Here is a 17,850-nt window from a genome sequence, read left to right on the forward strand (position 1 = left end):
GATTTGATTGGGGGGGGGATTTGGTTCCACACTTTTATTTGTACGATCCCTCTTGTTCTCCTGAACTTGTAATCAGTCAAAGTCTGTGTACCGAATGGAACCCTATTCCCTACATAGTGCGCACTCCTTTTGAGTACAGCCCTACGTGCCCTGGTTAAAAAATGGTGCACTATAAAGACTTGGAATAGGGTTTCATTCAGGACAAATCTAGGGTAGATTGATGGCTTGGCCCACTGGGCATTATATTCTCTATGCCTGTGAGAGCCTTGTGCCTGCCAATACAACCAACAAGGTACTATAGTTAACAGGGTGTCAGTGAAATATATCGTACGTATGGTCCAAATATGACGAGATATGCATGTCAAATGTAAATATTTAATATATACCTTTACGCTATGGGTATATAACGATATTGGCCTGTGGTAGCTACATGACAAGGAGAGAAGGAGAGGAGAGGAATGGGGATAGAGAGAGAGATAAAGAGAGAGAGAGAGAGAGAGAATAGATGAATTGGACCTGGGAGGCTCTTCTCTCTCTGTGGTGTTTTGTTTACCTTTGTCTCTCTGAGCACCTCAATAAACAGGACAGTAGATCTAAGTCCAAAATGACACCCTAATTCCTTATACTTTCCCCCACTCTGGTCAAAAGGAGTGCACTATCTTGGGAATAGAGTGCCATTTGGGACGCATTCCTAGGTAACAAACAACCAGGAGCTAGGCGGGAAGGAACACACATGCAAACTGGATCCTAATTGGCTAGGTGAAAATCACCTCATCTCCCCATAGGCCAGTCTGAGGAAGGAGTCAGTTGGAGTCAGATCCTCAAACACTTCCTGGTTCTGCCCCAGGGCCGGGAAACATTCTACTTGTCTGCTTTGATAGCCATGATTAAAAAGAAAGAAGCTCTGCTCAGTGTGTGCATTATTTCTACTGAGAAAGACATACACACTCCTCCTCCCGCCTCTCCCTCTCTTCCTCTCCCCTCCCTATCTCCCTATATCCTCCCCCCTCTCCCTCTCCCCTCCCTATCTCCCTCTATCCTCCCCCTATCTCCTCCTCCCTCTCCCCTCCCCCCTCTCCCTATCTCCTCCTCCCTCTCCCCTCCATCTCCTCCCCCCCCTATCTCCCTAAGATGTGTCGGCATCGAGCAATTGTCTCTGGCCCCCTCCCAGTTAGGGGGAGTGATGAGCTCTACAGCAGTCTCACAACTCAATCGCTGGTTGAAAACTGTTTTCTGCCCCTCCCAAAAGATAGAATTTGTAGATAATTGGCCCTCTTTCTGGGACTCACCCACAAACAGGACCAAGCCTGACCTGCTGAGGAGTGACGGACTCCAACCTAGCTGGAGGGGTGCTCTCATTTTATCTACCAACATAGACAGGGCTCTAACTCCTCTAGCTCCACAATGAAATAGGGTGCAGGCCAGGCAGCAGGCTGTTAGCCAGCCTGCCAGCATAGTGGAGTCTGCCACTAGCACAGTCAGTGTAGTCAGCTCAGCTATCACCATTGAGACCGTGTCTGTGCCTCGACATAGGTTGGGCAAAACTAAACATGGCGGTGTTCGCCTTAGCAATCTCACTAGGATAAAGACCACCTCCATTCCTGTCATTATTGAAAGAGATCATGATACCTCACATCTCAAAATAGGGCTACTTAATGTTAGATCCCTTACTTCAAAGGCAATTATAGTCAATGAACTAATCACTGATCATAATCTTGATGTGATTGGCCTGACTGAAACATGGCTTAAGCCTGATGAATTTACTATGTTAAATGAGGCCTCACCTCCTGGCTACACTAGTGACCATATCCCCCGTGCATCCCGCAAAGGCGGAGGTGTTGCTAACATTTACGATAGCAAATTTCAATTTACAAAAAAAAAAAAGACGTTTTCATCTTTTGAGCTTCTAGTCATGAAATCTATGCAGCCTACTCAATCACTTTTTACAGCTACTGTTTACAGGCCTCCTGGGCCATATACAGCGTTCCTCACTGAGTTCCCTGAATTCCTATCGGACCTTGTAGTCATAGCAGATAATATTCTAATCTTTGGTGACTTTAATATTCACATGGAAAAGTCCACAGACCCACTCCAAAAGGCTTTCGGAGCCATCATCGACTCAGTGGGTTTTGTCCAAGATGTCTCTGGACCCACTCACTGTCACAGTCATACGCTGGACCTAGTTTTGTCCCATGGAATAAATGTTGTGGATCTTAATGTTTTTCCTCATAATCCTGGACTATCGGACCACCATTTTATTACGTTTGCAATTCAACAAATAATCTGCTCAGACCCCAACCAAGGAACATCAAAAGTCGTGCTATAAATTCACAGACAACACAAAGATTCCTTGATGTCCTTCCAGATTCCCTCTGTCTACCCAAGGACGCCAGAGGACAAAAATCAGTTAACCACCTAACTGAGGAACTCAATTTAACCTTGCACAATACCCTAGATGCAGTTGCACCCCTACAAATTAAAAACATTTCTCATAAGAAACTAGCTCCCTGGTACACAGAAAATACCCGAGCTCTGAAGCAGGCTTCCAGAAAATTGGAACGGAAATGGCGCCACACCAAACTGGAAGTCTTCCGACTAGCTTGGAAAGACAGTACTGTGCAGTACAGCAGTACAGAGCCCTTACTGCTGCTCGATCATCCTATTTTTCTAACTTAATTGAGGAAAATAAGAACAATCCAAAATTCCTTTTTGATATTGTCGCAAAGCTAACTAAAAAGCAGCATTCCCCAAGAGAGGATGACTTTCACTTTAGCAGTGATAAATTCATGAACTTCTTTGAGGAAAAGATTATGATTATTAGAAAGCAAATTACGGACTTGTTAGAAAGCAAATTACGGACTTAAATCTGCATATTCCTTCAAAGCTCAGTTGTCCAGAGTCTGCACAACTCTGCCAGGACCTAGGATCAAGAGAGACGCTCAAGTGTTTTAGTACTATATCTCTTGACACAATGATGAAAATAATCATGGCCTCTAAACCTTCAAGCTGCATACTGGACCCTATTCCAACTAAACTACTGAAAGAGCTGCTTCCTGTGCTTGGCCCTCCTATGTTGAACATAATAAACGGCTCTCTATCCACCGGATGTGTACCAAACTCACTAAAAGTGGCAGTAATAAAACCTCTCTTGAAAAAGCCAAACCTTGACCCAGAAAATATAAAAAACTATCGGCCTATATCGAATCTTCCATTCCTCTCAAAATTTTTAGAAAAGGCTGTTGCAACTCACTGCCTTCCTGAAGACAAACAATGTATACGAAATGCTTCAGTCTGGTTTTAGACCCCATCATAGCACTGAGACGGCACTTGTGAAGGTGGTAAATTACATTTTAATGGCATCGGACCGAGGCTCTGCATCTGTCCTCGTGCTCCTAGACCTTAGTGCTGCTTTTGATACCATCGATCACCATTCTTTTGGAGAGATTGGAAACCCAAATTGGTCTACACGGACAAGTTCTGGCCTGGTTTAGATCTTATCTGTCGGAAAGATATCAGTTTGTCTCTGTGAATGGTTTGTCCTCTTACAAATCAACTGTAAATTTCGGTGTTCCTCAAGGTACCGTTTTAGGACCACTATTGTTTTCACTATATATTTTACCTCTTGGGGATGTTATTCGAAAACATTATGTTAACTTTCACTGCTATGCGGATGACACACAGCTGTACATTTCAATGAAACATGGTGAAGCCCCAAAATTGCCCTTGCTAGAAGCATGTGTTTCAGACATAAGGAAGTGGATGGCTGCAAACTTTCTACTTTTAAACTCTAGGTCCCAAGAAACAAAGAGATCTTCTGTTGAATCTGACAATTAATCTTACTGGTTGTTCAGTCGTCTCAAATAAAACTGTGAAGGACCTCGGCGTTACTCTGGACCCTGATCTCTCTTTTGAAGAACATATCAAGACCATTTCAAGGACAGCTTTTTTCCATCTACGTAACATTGCAAAAATCAGAAACTTTCTGTCCAAAAATGATGCAGAAAATTAATCCATGCTTTTGTCACTTCTAGGTTAGACTACTGCAATGCTCTACTTTCCGGCTACCCGGATAAAGCACTAAATAAACTTCAGTTAGTGCTAAATACGGCTGCTAGAATCCTGACTAGAACCCAAAAATTTGATCATATTACTCCAGTGCTAGCCTCTCTACACTGGCTTCCTGTCAAAGCAAGGGCTGATTTCAAGGTTTTACTGCTAACCTACAAAGCATTACATGGACTTGCTCCTACCTATCTCTCAGATTTGGTCCTGCCGTACATACCTACACGTACGCTACGGTCACAAGACGCAGGCCTCCTAATTGTCCCTAGAATTTCTAAGCAAACAGCTGGAGGCAGGGCTTTCTCCTATAGAGCTCCATTTTTATGGAACGGTCTGCCTACCCATGTCAGAGACGCAAACTCGGTCTCAACCTTTAAGTCTTTACTGAAGACTCATCTCTTCAGTGGGTCATATGATTGAGTGTAGTCTGGCCCAGGAGTGGGAAGGTGAACGGAAAGGCTCTGGAGCAACGAACCGCCCTTGCTGTCTCTGCCTGGCCGGTTCCCCTCTTTCCACTGGGATTCTCTGCCTCTAACCCTATTAGAGGGGCTGAGTCACTGGCTTACTGGGGCTCTCTCATGCCGTCCCTGGAAGGGGTGCGTCACCTGAGTGGGTTGATTTACTGATGTGGTCATCCTGTCTGCCCCCCCCCTCCCTCCTTGGGTTGTGCCGTGGCGGAGCTCTTTGTGGGCTATACTCAGCCTTGTCTCAGGATGGTAAGTTGCTGGTTGAAGATATCCCTCTAGTGGTGTGGGGGCTGTGCTTTGGCAAAGTGGGTGGGGTTATATCCTTCCTGTTTGGTCCTGTCCGGGGGTGTCCTTGGATGGGGCCACAGTGTCTCCTGACCCCTCCTGTCTCAGCCTCCAGTATTTATGCTGCAGTAGTTTATGTGTCGGGGGGGCTAGGGTCAGTTTGTTATATCTGGAGTACTTCTCCTGTCCTATTCGGTGTCCTGTGTGAATCTAAGTGTGCGTTCTCTAATTCTCTCCTTCTCTCTTTCTTTCTCTCTCTCAGAGGACCTGAGCCCTAGGACCATGCCCCAGGACTACCTGACATGATGACTCCTTGCTGTCCCCAGTCCACCTGACCGTGCTGCTGCTCCAGTTTCAACTGTTCTTCCTTATTATTATTTGACCCTGCTGGTCATTTATGAACATTTGAACATCTTGACCATGTTCTGTTATAATCTCCACCCGGCACAGCCAGAAGAGGACTGGCCACCCCACATAGCCTGGTTCCTCTCTAGGTTTCTTCCTAGGTTTTGGCCTTTCTAGGGAGTTTTTCCTAGCCACCGTGCTTCTACACCTGCATTGCTTGCTGTTTGGGGTTTTAGGCTGGGTTTCTGTACAGCACTTTGAGATATCAGCTGATGTACGAAGGGCTATATAAATTAATTTGATTTGATTTGATCTCCCTCTCTTCCTCCCCCGCTCCCTATCTCCTCCCCCCTCTCCCTCTCTTCCTCTCCCCTCCCTATCTCCTCCCCCACATCTCCCTCTATCCTCTCCCGCTCCCTATATTCTCCCCCCTCTCCCTCCCACTCTCCCGCTCCCTCTCCTGCCCCTCTCCCTCACCCTCGCTCCTCCCCCTCTCCCTTCGCTCTCTCCTCCCCCTCTCTCCCTTCCCCCTCTCCCTTCCCTATCTTCCTCTCTCCTCCCCCACATCTCCCTCTATCCTCTCCCTCCCACTCTCCCTTCCCAATCTCCCTCACGCTCTCTCCTTCACCCTCTCTCCTTCACCCTTTCCTCCGTACATTAGAGAATCCTGACAACATCCTCCTTTTTTGTTGTGGATATTTAAGGATGGTTCTAAAAAATAAAACAAAAGAAAACATTGTAATAAAATCTCTCAGGAATCATAACGTACGCAAAGATAAGAATCAACAGACTCAAAGACTCTAACAGGAATATTACCTATCCTGGCGATTTCAATTCAGTTGATACCACAGTGGAGTATATGATTAGTTAGATAATGACTGACTAGATAATGAACATTGTTATCCTACCATCCACACATCGCAATTCATTCAAGGCTCATTTAAAAGCTGATTTCAAACCATCTGGCTGCAATCCAGCAACCAAAGACATTAAATAACCTTATGCCTCTTCTGTGTGTGTGTGTGTGCAGTGTGTGTGTGTGTGTGTGTGTGTGTGTGTGTGTGTGTGTGTGTGTGTGTGTTTGTGTTTGTGTTTGTGTTGTGTGTGTGTGTGTTGTAGTTCGTGTGTGTTGTGTGTGTGCAGTGCGTGTGTGTGTGTGTTGTGTGTGTGCAGTGCGTGTGTGTTGTGTGTGTGTGTGTGTGTTTGTGTTGTGTGTGCGTGTGTTTGTGTTGTGCGTTTGCGTGCATGTGTTTGTGTTGTGCGTGTGTGTGTTTGTGTGCGTGCGTACGTGTTTGTGTGCGTGCGTGTGTGTGTGTGTTGTGTGTGTGTTTGTATGCTGAATTGTAAACGGAGGACAGTTAATTTGATGTTCCCTGGCCAACATTGTCTGGGGTAAGTGGAGCTCCAGGAGGAATTCAACAATGAGGTTTGTGTTATTGTCTACAGATAGCTGCTATAACAGCCCGCAGTTCAGCTGTGAATGAGGTTTGTGTTATTGTTTACAGATGGCTGGTATAACAGCCCGCAGTTCAGCTGTGAATGAGGTTTGTGTTATTGTCTACAGATGGCTGGTATAACAGCCCGCAGTTCAGCTGTGAATGAGGTTTGTGTTATTGTCTACAGATGGCTGGTATAACAGCCCGCAGTTCAGCTGTGAATGAGGTTTGTGTTATTGTCTACAGATGGCTGCTATAACAGCCCGCAGTTCAGCTGTGAATGAGGTTTGTGTTATTGTCTACAGATGGCTGCTATAACAGCCTACAGTTCAGCTGTGAAGTATTGTAATCAATACAGGCTTTGTGAATAGGGGGAAGATTTAGGAAAACAGTCAATTCTGAAGCATTGAGCCGACCCCATCACCCCCTACCCACCCCCATCACCTCCTACCCACCCCCATTGCTCCCTACCCACCCCCATCACCTCCTACCCACCCCCATCACCTCCTACCCACCCCCATTGCTCCCTACCCACCCCATAACCTCCTACCCACCCCCATCGCTCCCTACACACCCCATCACCTCCTACCCACCCCCATCGCTCCCTACCCACCCCTATCACCTCCTACCCACCCCCATCGCTCCCTACCCACTCCCATCGCTCCCTACCCACCCCTATCATCTCCTACCCACTCCCATCGCTCCCTACCCACCCCTATCATCTCCTACCCACTCCCATCGCTCCCTACCCACCCCCATCATCTCCTACCCACCCCCATCGCTCCCTACCCACCCCCATCACCTCCTACCCACCCCCATTGCTCCCTACCCACCCCCATCACCTCCTACCCACCCCCATCGCTCCCTACCCACCCCCATCGCTCCCTACCCACCCCCATCATTTCCTACCCACCCCATCGCTCCCTACACATCACTTCCTACCCACCCCCATCGCTTCCTACCCATCGCTTCCTACCCATCGCTCCTACCCATCGCTTCCTACCCACCCCCATCGCTCCCTACACATCACTTCCTACCGACCCCCTTCGCTTCCTACCCACCCCCATCGCTCCCTACCCACCCCATCGCTCCTACCCATCGCTCCTACCCATCGCTTCCTACCCACCCCCATCGCTCCCTACACATCACTTCCTACCGACCCCCATCGCTTCCTACCCACCCCCATCGCTCCCTACACATCACTTCCTACCGACCCCATCGCTTCCTACCCACCCCCATCGCTCCCTACACATCACTTCCTACCCACCCCCATCGCTCATTACCCCTACCTACTCACCCCCATCGCCCCCTACCCCTACCTACCCACCCCATCGCTCCCTACCCCTACCTACCCACCCCATCGCTCCTTACCCCTACCTACCCACCCCCATCGCCAACTACCCCTACCTACCCACCCCCATCGCTCATTACTCCTACCTACCCACCCCCATCGATCCCTACCCCTACCTACAGATTGACACTCATTCAGCTAGTCCCTAATCACCCCTCCCTACCCACCCCCATCACCTCCTACCCACCCCCATCACCTCCTACCCACCCCCATCGCTTCCTACCCACATCCATCACCTCCTACCCACCCCCATTGCTACCTACCCACCCCCATCACCTCCTACCCACCCCCATCACCTCCTACCCACCCCCATTGCTCCCTACCCACCCCATCACCTCCTACCCACCCCCATCGCTCCCTACCCACTCCCATCGCTCCCTACCCACCCCCATCATCTCCTACCCACCCCCATCGCTCCCTACCCACCCCCATCACCTCCTACCCACCCCCATTGCTCCCTACCCACCCCCACCACCTCCTACCCACCCCCATTGCTCCCTACCCACCCCCATCACCTCCTACCCACCCCCATTGCTCCCTACCCACCCCCATCACCTCCTACCCACCCCCATCACCTCCTACCCATCCCCATTGCTCCCTACCCACCCCCATCACCTCCTACCCACCCCCATTGCTCCCTACACACCCCATCACCTCCTACCCACCCCCATCGCTCCCTACCCACCCCCATCACCTCCTACCCACCCCCATTGCTCCCTACCCACCCCCATCACCTCCTACCATCCCCCATTGCTCCCTACCCACCCCCATCACCTCCTACCCACCCCCATCGCTTCCTACCCACCCCCACCACCTCCTACCCACCCCCATCACCTCCTACCCATCCCCATTGCTCCCTACCCACCCCCATCACCTCCTACCCACCCCCATCGCCTCCTACCCACATCCATCACCTCCTACCCACCCCCATTGCTCCCTACCCACCCCCATCACCTCCTACCCACCCCCATCACCTCCTACCCACCCCCATTGCTCCCTACACACCCCATCACCTCCTACCCACCCCCATCACTCCCTACCCACCCCCATCACCTCCTACCCACCCCCATCGCTCCCTACCCACTCCCATCGCTCCCTACCCACCCCCATCATCTCCTACCCACCCCCATCGCTCCCTACCCACCCCCATAACCTCCTACCCACCCCCATTGCTCCCTACCCACCCCCATCACCTCCTACCCAACCCCATTGCTCCCTACCCACCCCCATCACCTCCTACCCACCCCCATCGCTCCCTACCCACCCCATCACCTCCTACCCACCCCCATCACCTCCTACCCACTCCCATCGCTCCCTACCCACCCCCATTGCTCCCTACCCACCCCCATTGCCCCCTACCCACCCCCATCGCTCCGTACCCACCCCCATCGCTCCCTACCCACCCCCATTGCTCCCTACCCATCGCTCCCTACCCACCCCCATCGCTTCCTACCCACTCCCATTGCTCCCTACCCACCCCCTCCTACCCACCCTCATTGCTCCCTAACCACCCCCATCACCTCCTACCCACCCCCATCGCTCCCTACCCACCCCCATCACCTCCTACCCACCCCCATCGCTCCCTACCCACCCCCATCGCTTCCTACCCACTCCCATTGCTCCCTACCCACCCCCTCCTACCCACCCTCATTGCTCCCTAACCACCCCCATCACCTCCTACCCACCCCCATCGCTCCCTACCCACCCCCATCACCTCCTACCCACCCCCATCGCTTCCTACCCACCCCCATCGCTTCCTACCCACCCCCATCACCTCCTACCCACCCCCATTGCTTCCTACCCACCCCCATCGCTCCCTACCCACCCCCATCGCTCCCTACCCACCCCCATCATTTCCTACCCACCCCATCGCTCCCTACACATCACTTCCTACCCACCCCCATCGCTTCCTACCCATCGCTTCCTACCCACCCCCATCGCTCCCTACACATCACTTCCTACCGACCCCCTTCGCTTCCTACCCACCCCCATCGCTCCCTACCCACCCCATCGCTCCTACCCATCGCTCCTACCCATCGCTTCCTACCCACCCCCATCGCTCCCTACACATCACTTCCTACCGACCCCCATCGCTTCCTACCCACCCCCATCGCTCCCTACACATCACTTCCTACCGACCCCCATCGCTTCCTACCCACCCCCATCGCTCCCTACACATCACTTCCTACCCACCCCCATCGCTCATTACCCCTACCTACTCACCCCCATCGCCCCCTACCCCTACCTACCCACCCCATCGCTCCCTATCCCTACCTACCCACCCCATCGCTCCTTACCCCTACCTACCCACCCCCATCGCCAACTACCCCTACCTACCCACCCCCATCGCTCATTACTCCTACCTACCCACCCCCATCGATCCCTACCCCTACCTACAGATTGACACTCATTCAGCTAGTCCCTAATCACCCCTCCCTACCCACCCCCATCGCTCACTACCCCTACCTACCCACCCCCATCGCCAACTACCCCTACCTACCCACCCCCATCGCTCACTACTCCTACCTACCCACCCCCATCGATCCCTACCCCTACCTACAGATTGACACTCATTCAGCTAGTCCCTAATCACCCCTCCCTACACACCCCCATCGCTCACTACCCCTACCTACCCACCCCCATCGCTCACTACCCCTACCTACCCACCCCAATCGCTCCTTACCCCTACCTACCCACCCCCATCGCTCACTACCCCTACCTACCCACCCCCATCGCTCCTTACCCCTACCTACCCACCCCCATCGCTCACTACCCCTACCTACCCACCCCCATCGCTCCTTACCCCTACCAACCCACCCCCATCGCTCCTTACCCCTACCTACCCAACCCCATCGCTCCCTACCCACCCCCATCGCTCCCTACCCACCCCCATCGCTCACTACCCCCACCTACCCACCCCCATCGCTCCCTACCCCTACCTACCCACCCCCATCGCCCCCTACCCCTACCTGCCCACCCCCATCGCTCCTTACCCCTACCTACCCACCCCCATCGCTCACTACCCCCACCTACCCACCCCCATCGCTCCCTACCCCTACCTACCCACCCCCATCGCCCCCTACCCCTACCTGCCCACCCCCATCGTCCCCTACCCCTACCTGCCCACCCCCATCGTCCCCTACCCCTACCCGCCCACCCCCATCGCTCCTTACCCCTACCTGCCCACCCCCATCGTCCCCTACCCCTACCTACCCACCCCTATCGTCCCCTACCCCTACCTACCCACCCCCATCGCTCCCTACTCCTAACTACCCACCCCCATCGCTCCTTACCCCTACTTACCCACCCCCATTGCTCCTTACCCCTACCTACCCACCCCCATCATCCCCTACCCCTACCTACCCACCCCCATCGCTCATTACCCCTACCACCCACCCCCATCGCTCACTACCCCTACCTACCCACCCCCATCGCTCACTACCCCTACCTACCCACCCCCATCGCTCCCTACCCCTACCTACCCACCCCCATCGCTCACTACCCCTACCTACCCACCCCCATCGCTCATTACCCCTACCACCCACCCCCATCGCTCACTACCCCTACCTACCCACCCCCATCGATCCCTACACCTACCTACAGATTGACACTCATTCAGCTAGTCCCTAATCAACCCTCCCTACCCACCCCCATCGCTCACTACTCCTACCTACCCACCCCCATCGCTCACTACTCCTACCTACCCACCCCCATCGCTCACTACCCCTACCTACCCACCCCCATCGCTCCTTACCCCTACGCGCCCACCCCCATCGCTCCTTACCCCTACCTACCCACCCCCATCGCTCCTTACCCCTACCTACCCACCCCCATCGCCCCCTACCCCTACCCGCCCACCCCCATCGCTCCTTACCCCTACCTGCCCACCCCCATCGTCCCCTACCCCTACCTACCCACCCCCATCGTCCCCTACCCCTACCTACCCACCCCCATCGCGCCCTACCCACCCCCATCGGTCACTACCCCTACCTACCCACCCCCATCGCTCCCTACCCCTTCCTGCCCACCCCCATCGTCCCCTACCCCTACCTGCCCACCCCCATCGCTCCTTACCCCTACGCGCCCACCCCCATCGTCCCCTACCCCTACCTGCCCACCCCCATCGCTCCTTACCCCTACCCGCCCACCCCCATCGCTCCTTACCCCTACCTACCCACCCCCATCGCTCATTACCCCTACCTACCCACCCCCATCGCCCCCTACCCCTACCTACCCACCCCCATCGCCCCCTACCCCTACCTGCCCACCCCCATCGCTCCCTACCCCTACCTACCCACCCCCATCGCCCCCTACCCCTACCCGCCCACCCCCATCGCTCCTTACCCCTACCTGCCCACCCCCATCGTCCCCTACCCCTACCTACCCACCCCCATCGTCCCCTACCCCTACCTACCCACCCCCATCGCTCCCTACTCCTACCTACCCACCCCCATCGGTCCTTACCCCTACCTACCCACCCCCATCGTCCCCTACCCCTACCTACCCACCCCCATCGCTCATTACCCCTACCACCCACCCCCATCGCTCACTACCCCTACCTACCCACCCCCATCGCTCACTACCCCTACCTACCCACCCCCATCGCTCCCTAACCCTACCTACCCACCCCCATCGCTCACTACCCCTACCTACCCACCCCCATCACTCCCTACCCCTACCTGCCCACCCCCATCGTCCCCTACCCCTACCCGCCCACCCCCATCGCTCCTTACCCCTACCTACCCACCCCCATCGCTCCTTACCCCTACCTACCCAACCCCATCGCTCCCTACCCACCCCCATCGCTCCCCACCTACCCCCATCGCTCACTACCCCTACCTACCCACCCCCATCGCTCCTTACCCCTACCTACCCAACCCCATCGCTCCCTACCCACCCCCATCGCGCCCTACCCACCCCCATCGCTCACTACCCCTACCTACCCACCCCCATCGCTCCCTACCCCTACCTACCCACCCCCATCGCCCCCTACCCCTACCTGTCCACCCCCATCGCTCCTTACCCCTACCCGCCCACCCCCATCGCTCCTTACCCCTACCTACCCACCCCCATCGCTCATTACCCCTACCTTCCCACCCCCATCGCCCCCTACCCCTACCTACCCACCCCCATCGCCCCTACCCCTACCTGCCCACCCCCATCGCTCCCTACCCCTACCTACCCACCCCCATCGCCCCCTACCCCTACCTGCCCACCCCCATCGCTCCTTACCCCTACCTGCCCACCCCCATCGTCCCCTACCCCTACCTGCCCACCCCCATCGTCCCCTACCCCTACCTACCCACCCCCATCGTCCCCTACCCCTACCTACCCACCCCCATCGCTCCCTACTCCTACCTACCCACCCCCATCGCTCCTTACCCCTACCTACCCACCCCCATCGTCCCCTACCCCTACCTACCCACCCCCATCGCTCATTACCCCTACCACCCACCCCCATCGCTCACTACCCCTACCTACCCACCCCCATCGCTCACTACCCCTACCTACCCACCCCCATCGCTCCCTACCCCTACCTACCCACCCCCATCGCTCCCTAACCCTACCTACCCACCCCCATCGCTCATTACCCCTACCACCCACCCCCATCGCTCACTACCCCTACCTACCCACCCCCATCGCTCCCTACCCCTACCTACCCACCCCCATCGCTCCCTAACCCTACCTACCCACCCCCATCGCTCATTACCCCTACCTACCCACCCCCATCGCTCACTACCCCTACCTACCCACCCCCATCGCTCCCTACCCCTACCTACCCACCCCCATCGCTCCCTAACCCTACCTACCCACCCCCATCGCTCATTACCCCTACCACCCACCCCCATCGCTCACTACCCCTACCTACCCACCCCCATCGCTCACTACCCCTACCTACCCACCCCCATCGCTCCCTACCTACCCACCCCCATCGCTCCCTAACCCTACCTACCCACCCCCATCGCTCATTACCCCTACCACCCACCCCCATCGCTCCCTACCCCTACCTACCCACCCCCATCGCTCCCTAACCCTACCTACCCACCCCCATCGCTCATTACCCCTACCACCCACCCCCATCGCTCACTACCCCTACCTACCCACCCCCATCGCTCCCTACCCCTACCTACCCACCCCCATCGCTCCCTAACCCTACCTACCCACCCCCATCGCTCACTACTCCTACCTACCCACCCCCATCGCTCACTACCCCTACCTACCCACTCCCATCGCTCCTTACCCTTACCTACCCACCCCATCACTCATTACCCCTACCTACCCAACCCCATCGCTCCCTACCCACCCCCATCGCTCCCTACCCACCCCCATCGCTCACTACCCCTACCTACCCACCCCCATCGCTCCTTACCCCTACCTACCCAACCCCATCGCTCCCTACCCACCCCCATCGCGCCCTACCCACCCCCATCGCTCACTACCCCTACCTACCCACCCCCATCGCTCCCTACCCACCCCCATCGCTCACTACCCCTACCTACCCACCCCCATCGCCCCCTACCCCTACCTGCCCACCCCCATCGCTCCCTACCCCTACCTACCCACCCCCATCGCCCCCTACCCCTACCTACCCACCCCCATCGCCCCCTACCCCTACCTACCCACCCCCATCGCCCCCTACCCCTACCTACCCACCCCCATCACCTCCTACCCACCCCCATCGCTCCCTACTTCTACCTACCCACCCCCATCGCTCATTACCCCTACCTACCCACCCCCATCGCCCCCTACCCCTACCTACCCACCCCCATCGCTCACTACCCCTACCTACCCACCCCCATCGCCCCCTACCCCTACCTACCCACCCCCATCGCTCCCTACCCCTACCTATCACCCCCATCACTCCCTACCCACCCCCATCGCTCCCTACCCACCCCTATCGCTCCCTACCCCTCCCACTTGGCCCTAACCCATTGTTTCTGCAGGTCACAGATCTGCAAGGTGAAAGCAATATGGTGGACGCTTCACCACTGCACTGATACCTACCCAGACTCTTCAGAACTGCACTGCTCATACCTACCCAGACTCTTCAGAACAGCACTGATATCTACCCAGACTCTTCAGAACAGCACTGATACCTACCCAGACTCTTCAGAACAGCACTGCTCATACCTACCCAGACTCTTCAGAACAGCACTGATACCTACCCAGACTCTTCAGAACAGCACTGCTCATACCTACCCAGACTCTTCAGAACTGCACTGCTCATACCTACCCAGACTCTTCAGAACTGCACTGCTCATACCTACCCAGACTCTTCAGAACAGCACTGATACCTACCCAGACTCTTCAGAACTGCACTGCTCATACCTACCCAGACTCTTCAGAACAGCACTGATACCTACCCAGACTCTTCAGAACAGCACTGATACCTACCCAGACTCTTCAGAACTGCACTGCTCATACCTACCCAGACTCTTCAGAACAGCACTGATACCTACCCAGACTCTTCAGAACTGCACTGCTCATACCTACCCAGACTCTTCAGAACAGCACTGATACCTACCCAGACTCTTCAGAACAGCACTGATACCTACCCAGACTCTTCAGAACAGCACTGCTCATACCTACCCAGACTCTTCAGAACAGCACTGATACCTACCCAGACTCTTCAGAACAGCACTGCTCATACCTACCCAGACTCTTCAGAACTGCACTGCTCATACCTACCCAGACTCTTCAGAACTGCACTGCTCATACCTACCCAGACTCTTCAGAACAGCACTGATACCTACCCAGACTCTTCAGAACTGCACTGCTCATACCTACCCAGACTCTTCAGAACGAACTGCAAACATGGGGGGGGGGGGGGGGGGGTGATTAGGGACTAGCTGAATCAGCGTCAATCTGTAGAGGGCCAGAACAGTTGCCAGTCAGTCCAGGAGAAAAGCTCAGTAATTAGGCCCATTGATGACTTGAAAACAATCTGTCCATGAGCATAATTGCAATTGGAATGCCTTCCAAATCGCAGCCTATTCCCTTTATAGTACACTACTATTGACCAAGGCCTATACTGTAGGTTATTTGAGACAAGGAGTGTTATAGCAGCCCACTGAGAGTGGACTGATAGGCTCTTAGAGAAATATGTTCACATCTCAGTAATCAAGTCCCAGGGTCCAACAAATGAGAATCCTTTGTGAAGTGATTTCTTTGTTATACCATATTATAAACTTGGTGGTTCGAACCCTGAATGCTGATTTTTTTATTTTTTTATTTTACCTTTATTTAACTAGGCAAGTCAGTTAAGAACAAATTCTTATTTACAATGACGGCCTAGGAACAGTGGGTTAACTGCCTCGTTCAGGGACAGAGCTGTACCTTGTCAGCTCGGGGGTTTGAACTTACAACCTTCCGGTTACTAGTATATCAGACCGTATACCACGGGTATGACAAAATATTTATTTTTACTGCTCTAATTCAGTCGGTAACCAGTTTATGATAGCAATAAGCCACCTCAAGGGGGTTGTGATATGTGGCCAATATATCATGGCTAAGGTTGAGTCGTGCATAAGAACATCCCTTGGCCGTGGTATATTGGCCACATACCACACCGCCTCGGGCCTCGTTGCTTAAATTCATATTAGCTATAGAGCACCAGTATAGAATAGCACTTCCTCACGACCCACAAGTACACACATGAACAGAAGTGTACGTACTAAAACTACATTTCCACACAGGGAAGGAAGTATCCATATTCAGAGGAGATTTGGTAATAAAGCTGCGTAATTCACCATCCCCATTCAGGTAACGCTTAGTTTCTGACTGAGCCGATAGAATGACGATCTGACATAATGAGAGGAGCTGTCTGTATGTTGGGAAAGAGCTCTGTGTCCCAAATGCCACCTTATTCCCTATAAATGGCACCCTATTATCAATATAGTGCACTACTTCTGACTGGGACACATAGGTCAATGATAACAAAAAGTGCACTATATAGGGAATAGGGTGCCATTTACAGGGAATAGGGTGCCATTTATTTAGAATAGGGTTCAATTTATAGAGAATAGGGTTCCATTTATAGAGAATAGGGTTCCATTTATAGGGAATAGGGTGCCATCTATAGAGAATAGGGTTCCATTTATAGGGAATAGGGTTCCATTTATAGAGAATAGGGTTCCATTTACAGGGAATAGGGTTCCATTTATAGAGAATAGGGTTCCATTTACAGGGAATAGGGTTCCATTTATAGAGAATAGGGTTCCATTTATAGGGAATAGGGTTCCATTTATAGAGAATAGGGTTCCATTTATAGGGAATAGGGTTCCATTTATAGAGAATAGGGTTCCATTTATAGGGAATAGGGTTCCATTTATAGGGAATAGGGTTCCATTTATAGGGAATAGGGTTCCATTTATAGGGAATAGGGTTCCATTTATAGAGAATAGGGTTCCATTTATAGAGAATAGGGTTCCATTTATAGAGAATAGGGTTCCATTTATAGGGAATAGGGTTCCATTTATAGAGAATAGGGTTCCATTTATAGAGAATAGGGTTCCATTTATAGAGAATAGGGTTCCATTTATAGAGAATAGGGTTCCATTTATAGGGAATAGGGTTCCATTTATAGGGAATAGGGTTCCATTTATAGGGAATAGGGTTACATTTGGGACGTACACCCATATCAAAGACATATCTACTCTGATAGGTAGAGCTCTTCTCCCACCACGGGACCCCACTAGGGTTTCAGAAACCTGCTGGATAAAACAAAGCGCCTAGAGAACCCACCAGACACGGCAGAGAGAGAGAGAGAGAGAGAGAGAGTGAGAGAGAGAGAGAGAAAGAGAGAGAGAGAGAGAGAGAGAGAGAGAGGGAGAGAAGAGGGAGCTATAGCGAGAGAGAGCGAGAGAGAGAGAGAGAGAGAGAGAGAGAGAGAGAGAGAGAGAGA

General features: G+C 53.5%; 1 protein-coding gene across 2 annotated transcripts in view; it reads right to left on the reverse strand.

The window, feature by feature from the left end:
- gbe1b (1,4-alpha-glucan branching enzyme 1b) overlaps positions 1-17,850 on the reverse strand; it is a 324,598-nt gene that overhangs the window by 48,783 nt on the left and 257,965 nt on the right. The gene's annotated exons all lie outside the window — the stretch shown is intronic.

This window comes from Oncorhynchus mykiss, chromosome 27, assembly GCF_057628025.1.
Source record: "Oncorhynchus mykiss isolate SJ-2025 chromosome 27, ASM5762802v1, whole genome shotgun sequence".
NCBI lineage: Eukaryota > Metazoa > Chordata > Actinopteri > Salmoniformes > Salmonidae > Oncorhynchus > Oncorhynchus mykiss.